The sequence below is a fragment of the Lichenostomus cassidix genome, chromosome 4 (genome assembly GCF_008360975.1).
Source record: "Lichenostomus cassidix isolate B80296 chromosome 4, HeHo_3.0, whole genome shotgun sequence".
In the NCBI taxonomy this organism is placed as follows: domain Eukaryota; kingdom Metazoa; phylum Chordata; class Aves; order Passeriformes; family Meliphagidae; genus Lichenostomus; species Lichenostomus cassidix.
The window spans coordinates 9,839,617-9,863,523 of record NC_139484.1 but is presented as its reverse complement, the minus strand read 5'-3'; the positions used below and the strand labels follow the sequence as shown (position 1 = coordinate 9,863,523).

Below are 23,907 nucleotides of genomic sequence, written 5' to 3'. Positions count from 1 at the left end.
AAAACCAGGTGTTTGAATATTTTTAAAATTAAGTCAGTGTTAATTCATTGTTTTGTTGTCTGCTTCATGAAATTCAATTTGAAATTCAGACCCTTCCCGTGCTGTTTTTAGAAACATTTCCCCACAATTTCTGAATGATGAAAGATGTGGCCACATAAAAAAGTGCTCTTCTCTAGCACTTCACAGTGCAGGTTATGACATGATCTTTACTTCCACTATTCACTCTTTATTCTGTAAATAATATATAATTATACATTATATAGAATGATAATTGCTAATTTTGTCATTTTCTAAGAGCTACCTGCCAAACAGAGGTACCCGTGAAACTTATTTGTCACTACAGAACTTCTTTATAAAAACACTGTCTCTACAATTTGGAATAAAGGAAAAATTCCATTTTTCCGTTTAAAAATGTGCAAAACCACAGAGTTTGTTCTGGGATTGCGACACACAGAAGTCTTTGGATGGTGGGTTACGTTAGGGATGGCCCAAGGAGTTCAGACCTAATTTAACTGTGGTGACAGGAAACAACAGCAGTGAAGTGAAGCTCATCTCATGACCAAAGGATTTTGTTGTTCTCAGCTCCCAGTTTGTGCCCCACAAAATGCCTGAAGAAACCAAAGTTCAAGTTTGCATTTAGAACAATGCTAAAGGTGAAGGGCTCCAAACTCTGCAAGGCACTAAGAGCCAATCATCCCTTGCAAATTTTAATGCAAATCCAGCATAATGGCACAGGGTACAGTTCAGGACACAAAAAATACCAAAACGCTGATCTGTGGTACTGCCCAGTGCCTGCTGTATATCACAGAGCACACATATGACACGACACATTACAGACTTTTTACAGTCTCACTGGAATAATGGTGGCCTTGCTTTTCTTTCCAAAAGTGAAAGGTGTAATTCTACTACTTTTCTGTGAATGTTCTTGAAACAATGACCATGGGTTCCAGTCCTATCTGGAGGAACAATCTGACTTGCATGCATTTCCACATGTTTATGGTTTACATTCGGGTCTCAAAAGCAGTTCCAAACTACCAAACCCACAACAGCTGTTTTCAGAAACAAGCATTTCTTATCATTTAGTATCAAGCATTGGAGACCATCAGAGTATGGAAGGAATGCCACAAATGAACTAGGTTTCTAGAGTCCTAGGAGATTTGTTTCAGCATCTAATCAAACTGGTTCCCAGACTTAATTCAATCAGCCTTTATTTTTCCTACAGTTGGCAGGAAAAGAACTTTTTTTTTTTTCCCCAGAAGCAATTACTGTAAATATAAATGCCTAAGCACTCAAGCAGTATATTAACAATTCTAAATCCTTTTCTTCTGCTCTTGATCATAAAAAACCCTTCCATCCAAGCAACAGTAATGTCCCTTTTTATAATGTCCCTTTTTCTGCTGAAAAAGGATAAAGAAAGAACATCTGTGCTGGCATGCCTGCCTTTCTACAGATTCAAGGTGACCCCTTCCAGTGTTTCAGACTCCCTGATCCTTTTCAAAATAACTGGAGACTTCATACAGCTTATCTTATTCCCAGCATCTTTTAAAGTGCATCAGATGTATTATAGCTGATGGAAGAAGAGGAAGCAGGGGGAATGATATGAACTGATACAGTGCTACAACCCATGTTCATTTCAAGCTCACTTTAAAACAAATTTGTCCAGTCAGAGGATAGTGACTTCCCATATTAAGATCAACAAGGGGGAAAAGTATTTAAGTGAGACTGACTTTCACTGCTAAAGCAGCTTTAAATGTTAATCATGTGGTGACACAACATGCTTAAGCATTGAAAAGACAGGACCCTGCCATAATCAAAGTGACACTGCAAGAAAAAGCTACTTTCAGTAGGGAAAAGCATTAGGTTTGTACAACAGGCTTCCCAGATAAAATAGCATAGGCAATTGCAGCTGTATATATGCACACTCATAAAGAAGGGGAGAGGAAAATAAAGATATATTGGTTTAATTTCCAAGAGTGGACCACAGAAGTTGGTTTATAATTCTTGAAATGTAAATAAACACTGAATGAATAACTATCATCAGACCCTGTACCATGAAATATCTGTTCACTTCTGATTGGCAGACTTGCAAGTGGTTAAGTATTTTTACACTGTTTCAATCACCAGATAACTTAATCCCATTTACGGCCAAGAAACAGCATTGATTACCTGAAATGGAGGGAAAAGTCCTTTTCTCATACTTCAGGTTCACCAGGCTAAAGGGCTGGGAGTGTCAGAAGCCCCTGGAAGAGAAACGGAAGAAGGTTATTAAAAGGTAGATGCTTTCAGGTAGCAGCACCTCTGAAGAGGTGCACCACATAGCTGCAAAGTATAGGAAAACTTTAGGAAAGTTTGCTTTGGATAATTTCCTTTTCTTGGGTAGCCTCAGGAGAACACACACAACTACCCACAGTGTGAGGTGGCAGGAAAGTCGTTTTTACAGGAAATTCCCCAGTTTTCCTAGTTTAATGGTGCATGTTTTAGAATAAGGTAAGGTCACTCCTTCATAATCCACATTAAAATAATATTGACATCATAACGCATAACGACACAGGCAAAGAATTATAAACTCTACCAGAAGGGACAGGCATTATCCCTTGCCATCTGGTATTGAAGAGGTATCAGAAGCAGACCTCTGTATTTCTTCCCTTTCCTAAATTCATAGCACTGCCCTCAAATCCTTCAGCACTGGTTTTACCAGGAATAGTCCTATGGAATTTTCACACCAATGGAAATAATGAACGTAAGTGTGTTAAACGGACTAAAAGAACAGATCAGGACCTTGTCACCTGCAGGAAAAATATTACACAGATGATGTTTATGATTTTTATTTCAACAACTTGGTTTCATTATATTTTATGAAAACAGCCCACCTTTTAAGATTTTTTTTTTTTGCTCATTTTTTAAGACCTGGCCATATTGCTTTTCTTTCATTGCATCGCATTTCATAACACGAGAAAAGGCTGTGATGTTTACCTCTACTTAATTTAATAAACAGTCTCTTGTGCTGTAGCACAAAATGTTAGGAAGTTACCTAGTTCCTAAAGAAAAGATCTTTAATGCTGACATTGTTGAACTTACTCATGTTTCCTTCTTATTTATTCGAGTCAACTTATGCAATGTTTCCTTGTCCCGGATTTTCATTCTATTTTACCAACATAAAGCCAACTCTCCACAATTTGAGCTGAACATTTTGTATTTGTGTGGGGGTTTTTTTAATGTTTAATTAGACACTTTAACAATGTCAAGTTGTTAGGCAACAATTTACAGTCAGGATGGATTGCAAAGGAAGCTCACAGATCACAAAGGTCCCAGAGCTTTTGAATGGTTTCTCCACTTTTTTGTCCGTGCACGCTGCTGTGTGCTTAAAGGTTGACATCACTCATCTGCATTATTGTGCTGTACATTCATCAAAGTACTGATTAGAATCTAAAAGTTCTCAAATAGCAGTAGTATTTAGTAATTTGTAATCAGATACATAGGAGCGAACAAAAGGAAGTATCAGTGCTTTCAAAGGGAGTTTGTGACCTTCTGGTGCAGGTTCTGGAATAACTTTCTCTGCTGATTTTAAATTGTACCTGAATGGCAATATTAACAAAGCAGCTGGATGTATATTACAGGTGAGGGAAAGTCAAGAATATACTCTGTAGTTACATTTTGATATTTTACCCCATATTTAAGAATATTATTCCAGGAGAAGTCAGAAAGACATGATCAGCTTAGCATGGTGAGAGTCTCAGATTTTTAATTTGTAGTGGCTAACATTTGTAGTGGTGATGTTCTGGTTTTCCAGGGTCATGCTGCTACATTGCTGCTGCTGCTTTTTGATCAGTTTGAGGCTGTGGAAGCTTTGCCTTGATCAGAGGTCCATAATGTGCATGTGTTGGATACTACATGAAAAATTTAATGATAGCGACATTATACATCTCCAGTGGGTATGAGCCCTCTCTCTCTCTCCAAGGAGAAGATTTCAATCTACATCATGATCTGAAACAAGCCAAGAATTTTATTTTTATTTCCATCACAAAGAAACCCATTTCAACAGCAAATTTTCTCCCTTTAGAGTGACTCTTCTATCTGCATAAAATGTCAATAAATCATTCCATACTTGATTATTCCAGTGCACAGCACATCCCAAAGAAAGTCTGCAGTTCCAAGTCAAGACATCTTTGCAAATGGCCTCAAGGTTCTCATGGATCCTAGGTGGCACCCAGCTCACAAGTTCCCTTCTCACTTTCAGCCTCCCAGGCAATGCCTGCTACTTCCAGTGTTTCATGAAGTTACTGCCTTGCTTACAAAATGCAGATCTGTTTAGATGCCAGGCAGGGGCCTTGCTCCCACCCAGCAGGGCCTGTGTCTCTCTTTTGAAGGTTCTGATGGCATTTCTCAGTGCAGATACTTGGGCACCACCTCTCACAGCAAGATAAGTTGTTTGGCAACAATTTACAGGATCCACAAGGATCTCTGGACTTTGCATCCCCGGCAGGGGCCTGCAGGAACCCCGCTCAGCAGCTCAGAGCTGCTTCAGACTGTTCAAAATTGTCTTCAGCTGCAACATCCTCCCCGCTGCAGCTGGGGCTTGCCAGAGTTCACAAATGGTTCAAACCTCCCTCCTGTGCAGCCTCAGCTACATCCCAGGCATGCTCCTCCACAGAAGGCACAGCGAGAGGGTGCTGCAGGGGCCAGGCTCCTGCAGCTCAGGGATACCGAGGAATTTCCTCATGCAAGGCAATGGATGCAAGCCAGGGATCTGGCTCAGCACTGCTTCTTTTAGATAGGGATTCTCCCCACGCACACTGCTTTCATTAAAGGAAAGTTACCATGTGTTAGATAACCCTAAACTATCAGCAAGAAGGAACAGTGGGAAGCATTTCCTTCAACTGACTGGACACTGTGAACTTTTATTAGGTTTTAAAAATTCCATGTCAAGCAGCTTCCCTCAAAATGCACAGATGTCCATTTGTGCAGCCCAGGGGGTGAAAAGTTCCTGCATATTCCGGGAATACAGCTACTTGTCTGCACATCCACGGATTTTGGAAACACAACTGGCTTCATCTATTTCCAAAGGTTGAGTTCACACTGTATTGTAACAGATCGTTTCAGTAGGTCAGAGAGAACAAGAACTCAGGGTCTAGAAGGAAGGTCCCTAATGGGGGCTCTTGGAATCTGCTGTTGTTTCCAGCTGCAGCCTTGTTTTTCAGAGCTCTGCCAGCACCAGCAGCTCCTGCTCACAGAAGGGTCAGCAATATGTTCCCTTTCTTTTTGGCCACTTCTACAAAGCACGCAGCTCCCATTCTGCAGCCCACGTTCTGCCTTTGTTCATTGTCATTAAAACTTCTCTGACAACAGGCAGGCTGAAAGGGGTGTAAATGAATGGAGACTCTGCTCCCCCATTCTGTTTGCTGAACTCCAGCCAAAATCACCACATTTCATACATCCTGAATAAAATCATAAACCCTTCCCCACGGGGAGCAGGGTGTTCCCCTTGGAAGGTGGCCCATGGCTCCAAACCACTTCAGGAATATAGGCCAGGTTTCTAAAACTGAAACTGAGGCATGTCCAACTTTTTTGTTATACATAAACTTTTGCTTCCTTTTCTCTGAAAACAATGCTTTGCATGCTTTTAAAATAATATTATTTTCTGAATATATACACTTAAACTGTGCATAGCTTTGCTGCCAGATGCTATAAATTGTCTCAGTTCGACTGGACATGAGGAATCTATTCCACCTTATGCAAGGGGAGGATGTGCAGAATTGCAAACCCATTTTTATATGCAGCCTTATTATGCTGAGAGGTTGTTGGAGATTAGTTGGGTCTGACCTTTAAAATACATTAAAATACTTGTTTTTTCTCACAATTATCATTATTAATCTTCCCCTGGATGGTATAGCCCATGGTATATTCACTTATTAGTGAAAATAAATTTCAAGAGGGAGAACACTTGGGTAAAACATCCTCAGGCTCCTGGGTATTCTGGGGGAAATCATGTATATAAATGAGCTTTTTTTTCTGTATATACATTAACTTTTCCCAGAAAATAAAGAGGCAGCTACTTCACTGAAATTCTGGTAATTATCCTCACATATAACCTGAAAGTAATGATCTATCATAGCCCATAAAATAAGTAAAGTCCAGTAAATAAGCAGTTCTTGCCAGAAGTCGGCATGTTTTTCTAAAACCTTTGCTTGCTGGATTTTGACTGATTCAGTACAGCAGGTTCATTAAGTCATTAAATCCCTTCTGTGCATTAAAGATCTTCTGCTCTTCCTGGCACACACTGGCACTGTGTGCACATTGGGAAATTCCCATCTCTCTGTCCAGGAATATCTGGTTCCTTTTCAGCTTGCACTGCAAGCTCAGCACATCATTCTGCATTCATGTCCATCAGTGACTTGTGTCAGCCATCCCATTCAGGAACAGAATTGTTTGAAACTAGAAAAAGTTGTCCATCATATTTTACCTTCTTTTCCTTTTTTTTTTTTTCCCCCATAAACTGGATGTGAAGGGAAATGCTAAAGCATTCCAGAATCTATCTTATTGCAATTCAAAAATTGCAAACCCAGTAGTAGCTATCTGACATGATAGGGCCTGGAGCTTGTGTTTCAGTATTGCACAGGAATAGATTTAGCAAGTTTAGGATCAGGAAATGGAAAAAGCAGTTAACAATCACTGTGCACCAAACCCTAAAGGTCCACAAGGGGCAGGAGGGTCAGACTCAAATAATTTGACCTGTTTCAGGATTCTCATGTGCCCTGAGTGACAACTTTCCCTGCTGAGGATTTTCCCACTTCTGCCACAGGACTCAATTAAACAAACATCAGCCAACCTCTGACCCCAGCACACATCTTTAATGCTCACATTATTTGCCCATCCACAAGGCAGACAACTCTCAGGCCACAGTTGCCACAGTAACTTGGATAAGGTGCCACAGAGAAAACTGCCAAACTTATGTAATGCAAGTACCAACCAGTTTTTCTAACCAGTAAAAGGCTCCTTCTGAAAGGAACACAGCCTGAAGGACACTCCCTCCTGGGTCTCAAAAAGATTTTGCAATTATTTGTTATGTCACAGTATCCCATAATCACCTGCAGCCACTAAAATCCTTAGGAAAACACATTTTAGTCACATTCCTGGGAAGCATGGGATAGTCAGGAAAACTGTTTCCACAGTAATGCCTAGTGGCTGCTTGCACCTAGTTCATTCAAACAAATCTCCTTGCTGATTAAGCTGTATAATAGGGTCAGTAGCATTTGAAGGGCTGAGGTGTAATTCCATGAGTATGATATCTCTTGTGCTCTGTGAAGGAAGGGAAAATGACTGAGGTTATCCACCATTATAGAGAAATGTGATGCCTGGTTTTAAAAGTATTTTGCACTCAGTCTTTTCCTGGCTCTCTCTACTTACAACATCTCTGTGGTGAATTTCTGAACTGAAGCAGGGGGGGTGGTTTTATTGCTTCCTGGCCATAAACGAGAAAGGAAAGTAATTTTTAAAAATCAACTACCTGTAAAACACAAGTGTCAGAGATTAATATTTTTCCCCCCTTTATTTACCAAGGGAAGCTAAAATAATTTGCTCTAAGCAGTGCTTTTAACTGTGGAAACACAAGTTGCCTGTCAGCATCATTGTCAGTCACAGCAGCTCTGCAGAAGGAAAGTAAAGTCTACTTCGTTTTGGTGTATTTTGGCAAAACTGCCAAAGTAAAAAATCAGCTTAACACTGGTATGCACATCTGATGATGTTCAGAAGGTTGTCCCCAGGGAGAAAAATCACTGCATGGTCCCTGACTGAGGTCCAGCTGGTGGTCACATACTCTTTGTATATCATTTACATATCTTCACATACAAAGATATGTAAATGATATACATAACATGATGATACATAGATATCTTTGCATATCCTAATGCAAAGGAGACAGATTCACTCTTCACATGCCAAAAGTCATCCTCATTTTTAAAACTCAGGTTACAGTGTGCAGAGAAGAACGTATTGTAGCAGAATATGGAAACCAACCTCAAGGGGCCCTGTCAAGCTGAAATCAAACTATAAAGGTCTGTGTCAAATAAACGTCACAGAAGCCTCCAGAGATGAAAGAACCTCTTTATTCTCATCTCAGAGAAAAGGAGCAAAAGAAGGAGGAGGATACCAAAAGATGCAGGCATGTGCTCTTCCAGAAGGAATGTGAGCCAGCATTGCCTCCTGTGAGGGTCTGTGGATTATTTACCACGGCCTAGCTAGCCCTTAAACAACACAAGAGCCTTGGAGTAGACACATGATGAATTTTCTCTCTCGAGCAGGCTACTTGAGCTACACTCTTGTGGTCTTTGAAACAAGGAAAAACACTCCAGGAAAGAACAGTGCAAACCATATCTCTAATTTAAATATTTATATTTTCTATGTGTTGCATTTGAAATTCAGGCTGCATATAAACCACAGATTTTGGAGAGAAATTAGATAGTTATAGTTGGGAAATTATGACACAGAATTTAGTGAACACTGAAGAACTGTTTTGTACTATTTAATCTCATCTTTAAAAGAAAAACGGCATGTCAGTGACTGACAGAGATAATAATGCTTAGGTTTAAGGGGAAAGAAGCAGATAGGGCTCATCTATTTACTCTTAAGTGAATCTGCAGCCAAGTGCTCTAAGGAAAAAACACTGTAAGTCAACTCGGCATCTGCAAGACCAATATAATTCTTTAAGAGGAAAAAGTTCTCTGTTTAACTTATTTTTCTCCCACAGGGGACTGTGTCAGGCTGTTGCAGGAAGCAGTAAATTGCAGAGTTTGTGGACTCTGCTCAGGCACAACAAGAAATCATTGTAATTCAAGTGATGAAGTCAAAAATACAGGAATCCGGTAGAAAGTATTTTTCATGTTCTGAATTGTAGCTAAAACTGTGGCCTCAAACTGTGTAAAATAAACTACACTGCTTGAGACCCAGACTTGCATAGCCTGAAGTAGCTAGCTGAATATCCAGTCCTGACAGTCTGTAATGAGTTGAAGAGTAAAAAACACTTTCCTTGTTTCCATGGAATATTTGAGGACTCCAGAAAAGCTGCCTGATAAGAAATGCCTAGTCCTGAGTCACTGCTGAATTCCCATTCATTTGGTGTGGGTATGGCAGAGCTCTTAACTCACTCCCAATTTCTGCACAGGAAGAGGAGCTGTGGGAGAAAAGCAATATCTGGACAGAGAAAAAAGAACCAAAAAAAATGGTGAAACCATCCTGAAATCACATGCACAACATCACCCTTCCCCAACAGAGGGACTGGTAGCACGTTAATGAAAAGGAGCTTGAAGGACAACATTGAAGTCACTTTCTGTGTGTTTAGGGATTGCCATTCCCCTTGGGTTGTTAAAATGAGGTTGGCAATAGGGAGTTATAGACTGGATGGAGACATCACAAGATTGAGCAGCAGAGGGATAAGGAGGGGCCTTCAGACTGAGGGCAAGAAGGACATTGAGGGAAGAGAGAAGTTCTCATAACTACGTTCTAGGAGCGCAGTTTTGGCAACCACGCTCTGGGGGAGCTGCTCAGGGGAGGACTGTAGTTGTCATGGACAAGACACGAGAAAAAGCCCAGTCAAATATTTCAGCTGGATAAAACCTGCCCTATGATTGAGTTAATGTAAAACAGAACCAGCAAAAGGTACAACACAGGCACAGGTCAAGCTGAAGAGAGAGCTCAGATTATGGCTGACAGGTTAGACCACAGCAATATGTACTCTGATTAAGAAAGGAAATACTCTTCAGCATAGAATTGAGAGAAGGCATCATTTGGCCCTTTTTTTTAATCCCCTTTTCTTTAAAATGTTAGCATGGAGTACTTGATAGCTGCTGTGAAAATTTCCTGGTATGATCTTTAGTCACATGATGAATGTCTAGGCTTAACTAAAACATCTTCAGAGAAAAATTAAAGATAATGGTCAAAGCCCTGAGGAATTAGTTGATTTGATAACTTTCTGTACAGTGTCATGATTCTAATGTCTGATAGTGCTACAGGAGGTCAAATGACTGAAAGCAACTGCTGTCTACTTCCACATGAACGTGGAAATCCTCCCTTTGCCATAGCCTTAACTTCCCAGCTCTTGCTGTGAAGCTAACTGAGCTGGCCGGAAGACAAGAATTCCTCACGAAAAACACTGAGGTTTTGGCATTTGCCATTCAGACAAAAAAAGGAGGGATTTCAAAATATTTCACCACAGGGAGAAGAATGTCTGTGAATTACTCCAGAGCAGCATTGAAAGCACTTGTCCAGTGGTGATTCAAGTCTGCTCTCCTCAGCTTCTGTAGCAGACTTTCCAAAGAAAGAGGGGAAAACATCCAAATATTCCTTTTGGATTCAGCTGTTCCTCTGAATAAAATTAAAATAGGAGGCTGAATGTTTCCTTCTCTTTTAATGAAAGGTCATTATCTACGCATTCCTGAGATAAACTATGGGAAACATAAAGCAGACAATTTCCAACTGAATCAGTGAGGATGAAAGATGATGAGAAAAGTTTTTGTATCTAGTGTAAGGAGCATAACATCAGCTAAAGGCTGCACAAACTGCCAAGTGACTTAATACCAGACATATAATCATTTAGGTTGGAAACGACCTCTCAGATCATCGAGTCCAACTGTTAACCCAGCACTGCCAAGGCCAGCACTAAGCCATGTCCCCAAATGCCACATCTTGAGGCACAAGGCATAACTGAATCCAAACATGTCATGTAGAGCTGACAGAGAAGCTGAGGCAGGAGCAGGACACCCAAATGCCATGTGGTCACCAAGTTAGCAGTTAACACTGTCTTGGCACCCTCTGTAATTTGGTATTTAGCTCATGTTGTTGGGTAGGGGCCGAAACCAAATCATGTTCTGGTTAATCTGCCTTGAGTAACTACAGCTGGTGGTCCAGAAGAAAATGACTCTGAAATGAATCTATGGCATCTCTTAATAAAGGTTACCGTTATCCAGCAAGGAGCATCCCAGGGCTAGCCCTGCCCAGTGTTCTGAGACACTCTCAGGAATGCACAGGAGGAGGAGAAACTTGCCATTTAAATACCTTCTGAATGTTTTCATGCTTTGCATCCTCCTCCTTTCCTTTTCCCAGCCACTCTGTCCTCACAGCAACTGAGACTCTCCAGTGAATCTTGCCTAGTTGCCTTGAGATTTTGCTGGATAAATTTGCCTCATAGTTAAATGGGTAAGAAGTTTTCCTGTGTAAAACCATCTTTGGAGAGTTCTGCAGTAAAAATGAGGCTGCTTTTTTTCATTATACACCTAACTGGCTAATTTCTGCATGCCTTTTAAGGCCAGGACATAGAATAATATATGTGGTTTTATAAGGTTACATAAAAGTTATAAATGTCTTATGTAAGTATTTGACTTGTTCATAGTCAATGAGAATTATTTGTACATGTAAGGCAAGCAAGATTTATCCTGTAATGGGTAATCCTTTCTTCATTTAATAAATAATCCTTTATTTACTTTTCCTCAGTTCTCAAAGTCAGTCTTCAGAATCTAAAAAAACAACCCATGACCTCATTACCTTCTCCTCTCATGGTGCTGGAAGCCTAGGGATGACTGAGCTTATGCTAACATGTTTGCAAGTAACCATTGAGCCTTTTTTTCCCTCTCCTTTGAAACAGCCCTCCCGACAAAGGCTGTTCTGAGAACTGCCATGATGTTCCATGACAGAAACCTCATGGGGCAGGATTGGAGGAGGAAAAAATTAATTTCGAAAACAAGCATGAATTTGAGGATTAATTGCAAAGACTACCATTTGGTGTGACTTAAAGTCATTCCGATTTCAAATTTCGAAACCTCCCTGATGCATGTCAGCACCATTCCCTAATCAGCTTCTTCAACTTTGAGAAGTTTGCCACAAAGAGAAAGAAATTCTGCCTGGACTAAAAGATTTCCTATCCAGATGAAAGGCCCTAAAACAAAGCAACAGCACTTTGCCATATATCATCATAAATATTGACATGATTTATTTTAAAGCGCTTACTAAAATTAGGCTCCTAATCCCATGTTGAAGCGTTTAAATCAATGTCAGCTTTTTCCAAAATAGCAAGTATTCAACCAATATCCCCTGAAATTTATGATGGTTTTGGTGACCAGCACTTTTGGATGTCAGGCTACTAATTTATGCAGCTATCTTTCAGCATCCAATTTTGCTTGACCCGTATTTCAAAGATGTCTTATAAAAGCTGGAGAATGAAGAATTTTAAATCCTAGCAACACTACAGCAGTTACTATCAATGGGGCCTTGATTTAGTAATAATGTTGTTGTGAAACAGATCATAAGATGATGTTGTTTAAAAAGGGACAAAATAACTTGTAAGGCCCCTTTTCTTTTTGGCAAATTATGTACAGTGCTGCCTGTATTCTAGTTCCTGTAGCATGCTTCCTACCATCTGTTTTCCATTTTTCTTTAATTTCCATTCATGCCCTTTGGCCTATTCCCTGTGTTCAGAAGAAAACAGTAATTAAAGTTGACATTATCTCTTGTGCCTTTTCCAGACTACATAAATTGAAGACACTTAATTTTTTTTATGTCCTTATAAGTTGTCCTGTATCATTTACTACAAGACCAATCTTAGTGTCATTTTTTGAGGACCTTAAGAACTGTCAAGTAATGACTAGTTACATACTCTTGTTGCCCACAGAAATTAAGAGATTTGATTTTCACTGCATCTGATTTCCATCATTTCATTAGCTCAAGTTTCAGCGTCCTTGTCCTTTTTAGATTGCAAAAATTATACAGAGCAATATAAGACTTGCCATGTGTTTACAGCAAACTCCTCACCCTGTCAATACCCCCAGGAGGTGAAACTCAGTGTGGGCATAATTTCTGTCCCACAAACTCAGAAAAACTATTTGTTTTCTTTCACACGTACAGACAAAAAGATCTTATTGCTCAGTATAAACTGTGTGTAAAAACAGCTGTTGCCCTGTTAAACTGCTGTACACTGAAAAGTACAATCGTCTTGAGTAATCCTGGACCTGCTTTCATCAAAATCAAGCCATATTTCATGACAATAGTATCGAAGTCTTAAAATACAGCATTTCTTCAACACTGGAGTTGTATTATATGACCAGAGTCTTGTGTTCTGTGGCTGCCTTTTTGGGAGTCGTATATTTGAAATTTGACATTTATATATAAATCACCTCTAGGGAAAGGGAAATTGGGTTTTTAAAATCTCATATATATATGAACTCTTAAATTATTTCCTCAGTAAATACTGTCTTTCAATAGCTCCAGATAGTGCACAGACACAATATGCAGCACACGTGACATGTGTTTGCTGTACACCAAATAGTTAACTGAAAACACCTGGAAGATGACGCCCTCATACCAGCCTTAATAAAAGAGAAATAGAAATTTAGAAGACAGATGTTAGCTCCTCAAATGCATATGAAATATTTGCCTCTGAATTCAAGCATTTCTATGTGCCAAAAAATATTTCAGAATCTGTAGACCATCACAGAAAAAAAAAAAAAAAAAAAAGAAGCAATGGTGACATAAAAAGAAAGTACAAAAATTATATTAAAATACTAATAAATAGAAAATGCTGTGCTATGTAATACTCCTGTCATTAATGGAGTCATCCTTTGGACAGAGAATTATACACATTATACATGCATGAATAGGTATATGTGTTTCCTTATTGATATTCTATATTTTCTCCTTATTTTAGATACAATACCACAGTATATGATAATGGACTTAGTGCCTTCCTCAATCTCACTTTTCTTTAGCAAAATGACCTTCAGGTTTATTTGACACTTATTGGGGGAAAAATAAAAACAACCACAAAATAAATAAAACCAACAAGACCCACAAAATAGTTTGAACAAATCAACCTGCAATGCACTGATTGATCAACAACCTATCAACGATCAAGAGATTGAACAAATCAATTTTTAATCTTGTGCACCAATATCAGACAGTTGAATATAAAAATAAGTGCATTTAAAAACACAGAGATTTGCTGTACTTCAGTTCAGCACAGCGTAACTGTTGTTGGCAGGAACAAGAGGCAGCTTGGTGGAAAACATGAGGATAAAAACCAGCGCTGGGCTTGGGACTGGAGTCTTCACATGTCTGACAGGAATATAGACTTCAGTGGAACTGCTATGACATTCAAAGCAGCACACACCAGTGAGTGCTATGCCAAAGATATAATTACCAAAACCAGTGCAATCAAATATTCTAATAAATAAATAAATAAAAATCTATACAAATCTACTATGTACAGTTTCCCAGTGTAGAGGTAAATATTTTTTTACAGTCTTCTATGTTACATTTGGTCCTAAAGTTACTTGATACTCATTATTTGCTATTTCTGAAAAGTCATGAAAACATGTCCATATACATCTTTACTTCTGATAAAGCTTTGTAAGTATTATGAAAGGGTCTTTTTCTAGTTTCTGAATAGTGAACTGCAAAACAGAATTAATCTTCAATGTAGGGCACGCGGGGTTTTTTAGCTTGCTAAAAAAAGGGGAAGGGAGGGTTCCAATTGGCTTTTCTTTGGTCCATCACACAAAATCCTTTCCAGAAGCCTAAAGAGAAATATGAAGCTACTGGAACCAAGTTCCTTATTTCTACATTCATCCAGTTGCCCAATATCATATCCTCTACATATTTCATCTTTCTTCTCACTTATTCAAGGATACAAACAATATTGATATCTCCACTCTGATTAAAGTAGAGAGTGGATTCCCTTCAAACATTAATGAGTGCTACAAAGAATGAGGATGTATTTAACTTCCTAGGAACACAGCTTGTTTCTGCAATATTCATTTCATCCAGATCAATAAATCATTCAAATCCTGTGGGACTTCAACTTCCCGAGGTGCAGAGGTCAAGCTATAGTGGAACTAGCAAATATCAGTTCCACACAGATGTGCAATTAGAACATCTGTTTGCATCTTCTCTGCCTATTAAGATGTTTGTTCTGTTAATTGTAGGCAAAACATAAGTAGTCGTGTTTTTGTTTTTGTTCTAACATGAGGAACTTTGCATCCTATATTCAACTTAAGGAAGCTGTCAGCATAGCAATCAGTCACTGCTGTATTTTTAAAAGGGAGTAAAAAATTCAGCTAATGGATGCTGGTTAACCCGAAAATACTTTGCTACAATTTCTGCCCTAAACAAAGTGTAGCACTTCACTGAATCACTTTCTTCTTTAAGTTTAAATCCTCTAAGTTCCTGCTCTGTAGCAATAAAGGGAAAGTTGGTGGGATTTTATACAGGAGTTGATTTCATATGAGTGAAGCTAAACAGCATAACCTCATCTGTCTCAGCCTCCAGCCTCAGAAATCCCTCTATCTGTGCTCAGCTCTGAAGCAGCAGTTTGCACGTTCTCATCAGAATGTTTGCACCCTGCCAGCATTGGCATCACACAGAGTGGAAAGCATTGTAAATGAAACACTATCCAGGGTGGTAGGAGCAAGTAGAGCCAAGGCCTCTGAATCTACTCATGCAGCACAAATATTTGCAAGACGGAGGTATGATAAGGCAGAGGAAGCAACACAACTGAACACCAGCCTGAGAGTCCAGAGTGTTCTCCAAACTGTGTTTACTTATGACAGGATCTTGGCATGCACTTTAAATTCCCTTTGTCTCTGTTCCTCTGTCCATCTCTACAAAACCAGTCAAGATCCAGTGATGAGAACCAGTTTTTCTAAGTGTTAAGCTCATTATTATTGCTCCTTTGGGGGCAAAACTCCCTTACTAAAGAGGATTAGGATGCCAATTGTCACTTATTAGAGATAACAACACGCAAACTTCACAAATTCATGTGCTTTTGCTACCTCTGTTGTTGACAAATAACTGCAGTCTCTTAAAAGAATGCAGAGTCCAACAATTCAAATTGAAATCCAAAATTCCATGGGCTTTCTTGCATTAATGTTGACCTCAAGTGCCCAAGGCAACAACTGATCCTTCTTCCTCTGGGTATCACTACCCACTTGGGAAGGTACCAGACTGACAGAATCTTTGTTTGCCATGAGCAGACCTATAAATTATCTTCTGCTTCACCTGCCCTCTTAAAAATATAAGTATTATTTTCCAACCAATTATTTCTCAAATGCATAATCATTACAAATGTCAGTAAAATAATAACTCTAGGGTGCTTCCTGTTAAATTTCTTAATAACCACATCCTCTGCTAATAAACACCTAGGCCTTTGGCCTCAAGTTTATTTAGCCCAGGATATGGGTATTATTACCTCATTAAGAGGAAACACCCTCAAGATATTATTTAAGTACCTCCAGAAGGAAAAACAACTGAATGAAAAGGATGTATAGGCCAGCTGTTTAAAATTCAGTGGGTAAGGCAATTTTACATGTAAGTCACCAAAAATTAGGTTAACATTGGATAGAAAGATACTTATTTCTAACATAATATTATGCATTTACCTGTGTGTTTACAGGAAGAAGCTGAAGGTATGGGAGAGTTAAGGAAAGGCCCTGATTTAAATTTCCTGGGCACTGAGCATTTAGCAAAACAACAGTAATTACTGGCTTTGATATATTCAGTTTCTGCTGTTATGCTGGAAAATGTTGGTGACACTTGGCTTGTCTTTTCCACTTCAGAAAAGGCAGCTTTTAAATGAAATGTGGATGAAGCTGTTTCTTTAGCACCATTTACACAGATCATGTGCTTAAATCTCAGCGTGTAAATTTTTGTAGACTCCGAAGCTACGACATTAAGTACTATCCTATCATTTTGAATAGAAACCAATTTAAAATAAATGCTTTTCTATGTTTACAGGATCAGTTTATATCTTTATACAGTGCAGCAAAATTTTATACATTGACCAGATAAGCACATTTTTTTTCAAAACAAAGAGGCGTGCATGTGTGTATGTATATATATATAATCTACGTTTTTATTATTTTAATGATGAAGCAGCAACGATGTTTGGCAACTATATGAACAGTAAGTCTAAGCGTTAGGTATGTTCCTCAAGAAGAAAACACTCTATATCTTTTCAATGCATATTCATTTGAAGACTTACTTTTACATAGCAGTGGAAGCAGAGACAGGAAAGAGGCTCTCAATTCACCTCGTTGAGACCCCAAAAAGATGGAAGGGACTGGTCACTGTGCCTGCCCAGCTTAAGGAGGGACTAGGGACTGATGGCTGTCCTGGCATACAAGAAAATCTTTCCAAAGTAGCCATTTAGGAGGAGGAGAATAATGCTGGGGCTCCATCACAGGGAAAGGAACTGGCAAACCCTTGAGCTCTGAGCTCTTCCTGATCTTACCCAGCAGTGTTTATGGCATTAGGACCTTGACTTTCACAGGCCACATCCCCATCTTCCTCAGTGTTCTTCTCCAGAGCCACAGAGGCAGGTTTTGTAAACAGTGACTCCATTATCCATGGACAGAATATGACCTCAGGCAAAGAGTATTCAGGAAAAACCACTTTAAACCACAGGTCCTGCATGAATGCAAGTGGTGAGCAGAGTAAAAATGTCATTTTTGCAGAGAGTACAGAAATGTGGTGTGGAGCATATCTGTATCCATCAAAACAAAAACTTTTTTATAGCCTGACTCTCCAGCACCTGCTTTCATTTCTCTCCTAACTCCCCCCAAAGGAGGTTTCTGGGAATGAAATGGTTTTGTTTTGATCTGCATATATAGCACTGCGGATTATGACTGTTTTGTTTATTGAATTAGTTTACAAAGTCCAGCAGGGCAAGGGAAGCCCAAACAATCCTCTTTATTGACTGGCAATCTTCTGCCAGAGGATGCTGCTACTTTTGCAGGCTACCTTTGATGCAATTACATCACAGAAATATCACATATTTAATATATGCTCACATACAAAGAAAAGAAACAGTAAACAGGCATCATCTGGAAAGAAAAACGTTGGGAAAAGAGCAAGAAGTCATTAAAAGTAGAATAGAGAAAACCCACCTGAATGCACTAGAACTCTGAACTCAGGAATTCACAAGACTGACGTAAGTAAGCCCCAGAGAAAAAGCCTAACCACAGAATCACAGAACGGCCTAGGCTGGAAGGGGCCTCAAAGCCCATCTTGTTCCACCCCATGCCATGGGCAGGGACACCTTCCCCTATCCCAGGTTGCTCAGAGCCCCATCCAGCCTGGCCTTGGACACTGCCAGATATGGGGCATCTACAGCTTCTCTGGGCAACCTGTGCCAGTGCCTCACCACCCTCACAGTGGAAGAATGTCTCCCTAACATCTGATACAAAGCTACCCTTTTTCAGTTTCAAGCTATTCCCCCTTGTCCTGTCACTACACACCCTTGTAATCACTGAGATGCTCAAAATTCACTGTCAGCCACTTCTCTCTCTTTAGAGTTTTTGATTGTTTCCTGCGTTTGAATCAAACAAGGGGCATCTTTCATATTTTTGTTATTTCAACATAAAACTGGCAAAGTACAGAAAGAGCCACATCTTGTTTCTCCCCTGTACCTTTATCCTTGCTCACTGGACTCTCAGCCATCAAACTGTTGAGCAAGGCATGAGCCAGCACAAGAAGTGTTAGTGGAATCAAACCCTGAGATTAGGCTTTTAGATAAAGTGCTGATGTTTTCTGTCTTACAAAACCCCCACAAAACAGAAAAACAACTCCTCCCTTCTGTTTCCCTGCATGCTCATTTTGGGAATGTGTACAATAAATGACTTTCAGTTTTTCTTGTAACCTCAGAACATTGACCTTCCAGCAGAGGAGTGGTGATGTACCTAAAGCATGTTCAAGAGTCAGATGAAGCTGCTGGGTTTCCTACCTGAGCTCTTCCTTGCCTGAGCAGCACCCACCTCTAGGGCAGCATACCAGAGCCCTGAAGGAATGGCATATTTGTAAACTAAACAGGAAAGAGGAATAAGCCAGACACTTACATCACCTGACAGATGTCTTTCTCAAGCATGCAAGTTCATTTAAGGATTTTGCATGGCATGTGTTGACTCAAATCAATAAATAAATGACAAAGTAAATAAAGGAAGGAGGGGTGCAAGAAAGGAAGGAAGAAAAGAATGAGAGAAAGGGAGAGAACGGGTGTCATGCTCAACATGTTTTGCACCCTGTAAAAAGGAATTAAGTGACTTGGGCTCCCTGCCCCCCTTCTCCCTTTATGTCTGGAAGTGAGTCCTTCTGAAACACTATCGCTACTGGCAGCACAGCAACACATAATAACATGGTAGCGACACATAAAACTGTCAGTCTTCAGTGGAAATGGATGGTTAGGCTGAGGGGGTAAACAGACTAAATCAATTTGAACATGCATGTTAAGGACTGTGAAAGGGCAGGGTTTAGTGCTGCTAAGCTGGAAAACATTTGTCTCTGTCTCGTTGTATTTCCCTGCCATTCAGCGGCATCCACCCACAGGCCTCTTGCTTGGCTCCAGTCAGACTCCACGGCTGATTAATGGCAGCTGGAGGTGTCCAGTAATTTCCTCACCTAATAATAAACTACAACCCAAAACAGGGGTTCCCCTCAGGCCCACATTTAACACAGCTCTACTACTACCAGGAGAAAGCCAATTACCCCGTGTCTGCTCTCGTCTTTGAGACAGTGCACATTTGGCTTCAAGAGGTTACTTGGTCGGCTTCAGGCACATCATCTTTGTCTGTGGCAGGGTAAACAAAGCTCAGAGAAAATCTGCTTCACTCTTATACAAGGATCATCAAGGGGAAAACAATAAGCGGGGGTGGAATGTCATTTTTGCAGTGGGAAAATAGTCTCTCCTCCAACAAATCTTAACACCAACATGACCTTAAAAACAGAGGGACTTTCTTTGTCTTATCCTAATCCCAGGGTCACCAACACACACAATTATGATTTCAGTGGCTGAGGCTTAAGCAATCAGTCTGGCTCACCACTTCCTACCCAAGGGTGCCCAATAAAACATTTTATATGAAGACACATCCTCAACAAGAACTTTTCCAGATTTTGTGAGCAATTAAAGCAAAGCCTTGTTACTGAAAGAGTTGCGTGGATTTGTGTACTCCATATTAAGACTACAAAGAAAGTATTGTCTACATGGGATATTAGATTAATTACATAGTATCACCCTTACATTAGTAACTGTACTGGTTTAATAATCAATCATTTATACAACATGAAGAATTTTTTTTTAATGCTATTTAGGTAGGTAACAGCTCAACTTCTGTACAGTTACATGAGTAAATAAGGGATACAAATTTAAGTGTGGATAACTAATGATAGTATTCAGAGTATGAAATACCCTATCAGTCCTTTAGCTGACAGCAATTTAATATATAAGCATGCATAGAAAATACAAGATCATTCCTTGTGCACCTGAAATACCCCCTTATAGCCCATTCTTCACATTCCAGTACTATGAATATAAAAAATACAGGAATAACATTCAGTTTCTATTCTCCTGCAACAAGAAGAAGGGAAAGCTGAGGGATCCCAGTTTCTTGGTGAATGAACAATTGCAAGCAATGCAGATGCCAATATTTTTGCAGTTGTACATCCTCACTATATGAACAGGACACACTTGGTGCCAAAAAGGAAGTAAATTGTGTCCCATACTGTTTGACAGGTTCTATTAATACCTGCAATTCATGACGTCTGTCAAATTCTGAAAAGCAAAAAATGCATATGCCTATGTGAACACGAATGTGCTTCTCCACAGGAACAAATCTAATTAACATGTGGACACTGAAGGAAGACTGTCAGACACACACAGACCATTGCTGGCAATGTCTGGTCACAGAGGCAACTGCTGGCACTGGGGGATTAAAAGGTAATATAATGATTTCTTCAAAAGTCTTGTGACAGCTTGGGAGGAAACTGATTTTCCAGACATCTGTGCAAATGGATTTCCCATTCTCTTCAAAGGGTTTTTCCTATCCCTCCCCTATCTTCCCTCCCCAAGGCACAGATCATCAGGAAGAAATTTAAAACAGTTCTGGACATTGTTTTTATGCTACCCCTTATATAAAGAGATAATGTCATTTCTGCCACAGATGTTACTACCTAGAACTTTGCAATATACTAGAAACTGAGTTAAGAAAAACAGTGAGCAAGGAAACAAACACAGATATGAAATGAAATACAATTAGGAGCGGGTATTTTGAATCATGTTAAAGCCATTCTACTGGAAGTGCTGGTACTAACCAGTAAATTATAAGGCAAATTTCAAGGAAAACTTTTTAAAGTGGAAGAGGAGAAGATTTGGCTGTATCAAATAGTAAAACATCTTTTTTTTTCCTTCTCCCAGTGTCGTACTGAAAGTTGAAGCTCGAGTGTAGAGCGTACACCTCCTCTCAGATACGCCTACCTAACATTTCTAATCATGTCACTTTTCCTATTTCAAAAGCCTATGTACATGGCAGGTCAAGCCTACAAATAAGTGATTTCAAGACAGCAGGGGAAACTGCCTTCCACAGATACAGAATTCCATGTAGAAACACAAATTTCTTAAATTCAAGGCTATGCGACAGATGATCTTTTTCAAAGTCACAGGCACACAAAAACTTCTTTCTGAAGAGTATCCTAATCTTCCTGACTGGTTAGGAGACTTTCTCCCATGTTGGACAGCAGTAGGGAGACACAGAGACAAGTGTAATATATTCCCAAACTTTGCCTCAAGAGCAGAGCAGTCTTGCTTACATTTGTCTCAGGAACAAGCAAACATGACTCACATTACAGAGTTAAGTGGCCTCCTAATACAAATTGCAATAGCCCCATTTTAAGAAGTTCCAGAAGGATTCATGTCTAATTAGCAAATAAGCTGTATAATTAGCATCAGCAACAAGATAACTCAGTCTAATGAGTGCTCTGACACTGTTAACAATATACAATTGTGGGGGCTTGTTATGAGCACTTACTATATCATGTTTTATGTTAAAGAGCAACAAATATATATATATATATATATATATATATATATATATATATTCATTATATGTTTGACATGTTTCTGTGTCACCTTTGCAACGGTGGTTGCTTCAGCTCTGTTCTTAGGACTCTCAGACCAATTTCCCACCTGAGTCTCACAAGGGACCTTTGCGCATATGTCAGATCATGGTCTGTTCATTTCACTGGGAAATTTTGTTTGGAAATGTGGAATTTCTTCCTCCTAACAATTATTACAAGTTATTACCAAGGACTCACTTTTTTTTTTTTTCAGTATTCATGATCTTGAGAAATCACTGGCTTCTGGTGTGCTTTGGGGTCAATAGTAGCCAGGCAATTAAAATGACAAAAAGTGATGGAGAAAATGGGTTTTGTAAAGAGTTTCTGTCAATTCAACAGTCTGTATGACAATAGAGCATAAAATAAGGCAGAGCTCAAGAACTGTCCTTCACACTGGCTACTGAATCTCATCTATTATTACTGATATCTCGTGCAGTTTTTTAAAAATAGGAAAAAAGCAAAAAAGCAACTCCAACTTTTCCCCGCAAAGGTTCCAGTTATTTTCTTTACTACCAGTAGTATCTATATGACTAAAATACTCCCAAATGCAAAACTTGCTGTAAAAGTTCTGGTCTGTAATCATATATACACTGAGACAGCTCTGTAACAGCTGAACAACTGCACATAAAAATCAAGCCTGATTTACTTTCATCTCCAACTTCACCATTTTCTGGATTTATAAAATATCATGTTCTTATGAAATTACTTAAGTCAGATCACAACTGCTATGTGACTGTGTACAACAGAAAACACAGATCCAACTTTCGCCACCCCATCTATTTTGAAGAACAAGAACATGCAGTGATTACTTCTCATCACACAACATTACTGATCAGTGCAAAAGTGAATCCAAAATTGAGCACAGTTATATCTGCAGCTGATTTGGCAGGCCATGTAAGTCCTCCCTATAAACAAGAAACAGTTTATGGGAAGAGCAACATCATCCATTCTACCAATTGCTATTTTGGAAAAAAAATCCCTTCCAGACACAAAAGCATTTAAGATCTTGTGAGGGTATTTCTCATTAAATAAATCTACCCAACTAATAAAATCTGCTTTTCTCTTCTAATCTTTCCTCCCCAATATCCTTTAAACACCATAACTGTAACAACAGTGTGCTTTTCTATACATCTTCTGTCTCCCTCTTCTCTATGAAATGAAATACAAGCTTCACATCTGCAAAAAATGGTTGTAAAGCTACTCCTGCATTCACATTCAAATCCCTTCTGAAACATCTCTTTTGCCATGAGGACTGCTAAAAACAAAGATTGTTGATGTGCTGGGACAGCTGCTCTGCCTTTCCCTTTATTTCAACTGTTGGTTACAAAAAGCCTGAAGAAATTATTTTTTCATTATTCTTTTTTCTGGTTTTACATCTGGCCCAACAGGCCTGTGGTTCATGACCTAGGTTCCAAAAGCAAAATAATCAAACAAATAAATAATATTAATAAAGGTAGTCTGTATGTAAGCGGTAGACTTACCTGCATGGACTACACATTATATGATCTGGATCTTTACAAAGAACCAAAAAAATCAGTTTCAATTAAAGACTTATCTGAATCCTGGATGCTTCCAAAAGGAGGAAAGAAATTTTAAAAGGCAGTGACACAAAAATAAAATTGATTTGCTTTACAGAGGTTATATGAAACTCACTTGCAGCACTTCTTCAGGTTGCACATACAGACTGTTTAAGAAAATTTTATTCACCTACAGCAGAAAATCACATACACTGCTCTAGAGATTTTTCCCCACAACACAGCCACTTACTTCAAACTTGATCTAATGTCAACCAGAATTTTTGATCAACTTGAATAAGCACAGGGTTCCTTGACAATTTTAATGGGATTCCGCAGGAAGTGAACTTCAGTTTTAAACAGTGTTTTCTCCTCACTCAGGAGAGCTGAGAGGTGAGAAAACCTTGGCATTGAGTTAAATCTGCCCCAAAGATGGAGGCAGGCTTACATTTGTTAGTTTTATGCACTGAGGTTT

The 23,907-nt window shown here is 39.3% G+C and overlaps 1 long non-coding RNA gene across 1 annotated transcript in view; it reads right to left on the bottom strand.

Moving 5' to 3' along the window:
- LOC146437832 (uncharacterized) overlaps positions 1 to 23,907 on the bottom strand; it is a 165,134-nt gene that overhangs the window by 47,105 nt on the left and 94,122 nt on the right. The window contains exon 3 of the long non-coding RNA XR_014851558.1: positions 2,167 to 2,240. This is a non-coding gene — a long non-coding RNA (uncharacterized LOC146437832). The remainder of the gene's footprint in view (positions 1 to 2,166; positions 2,241 to 23,907) is intronic.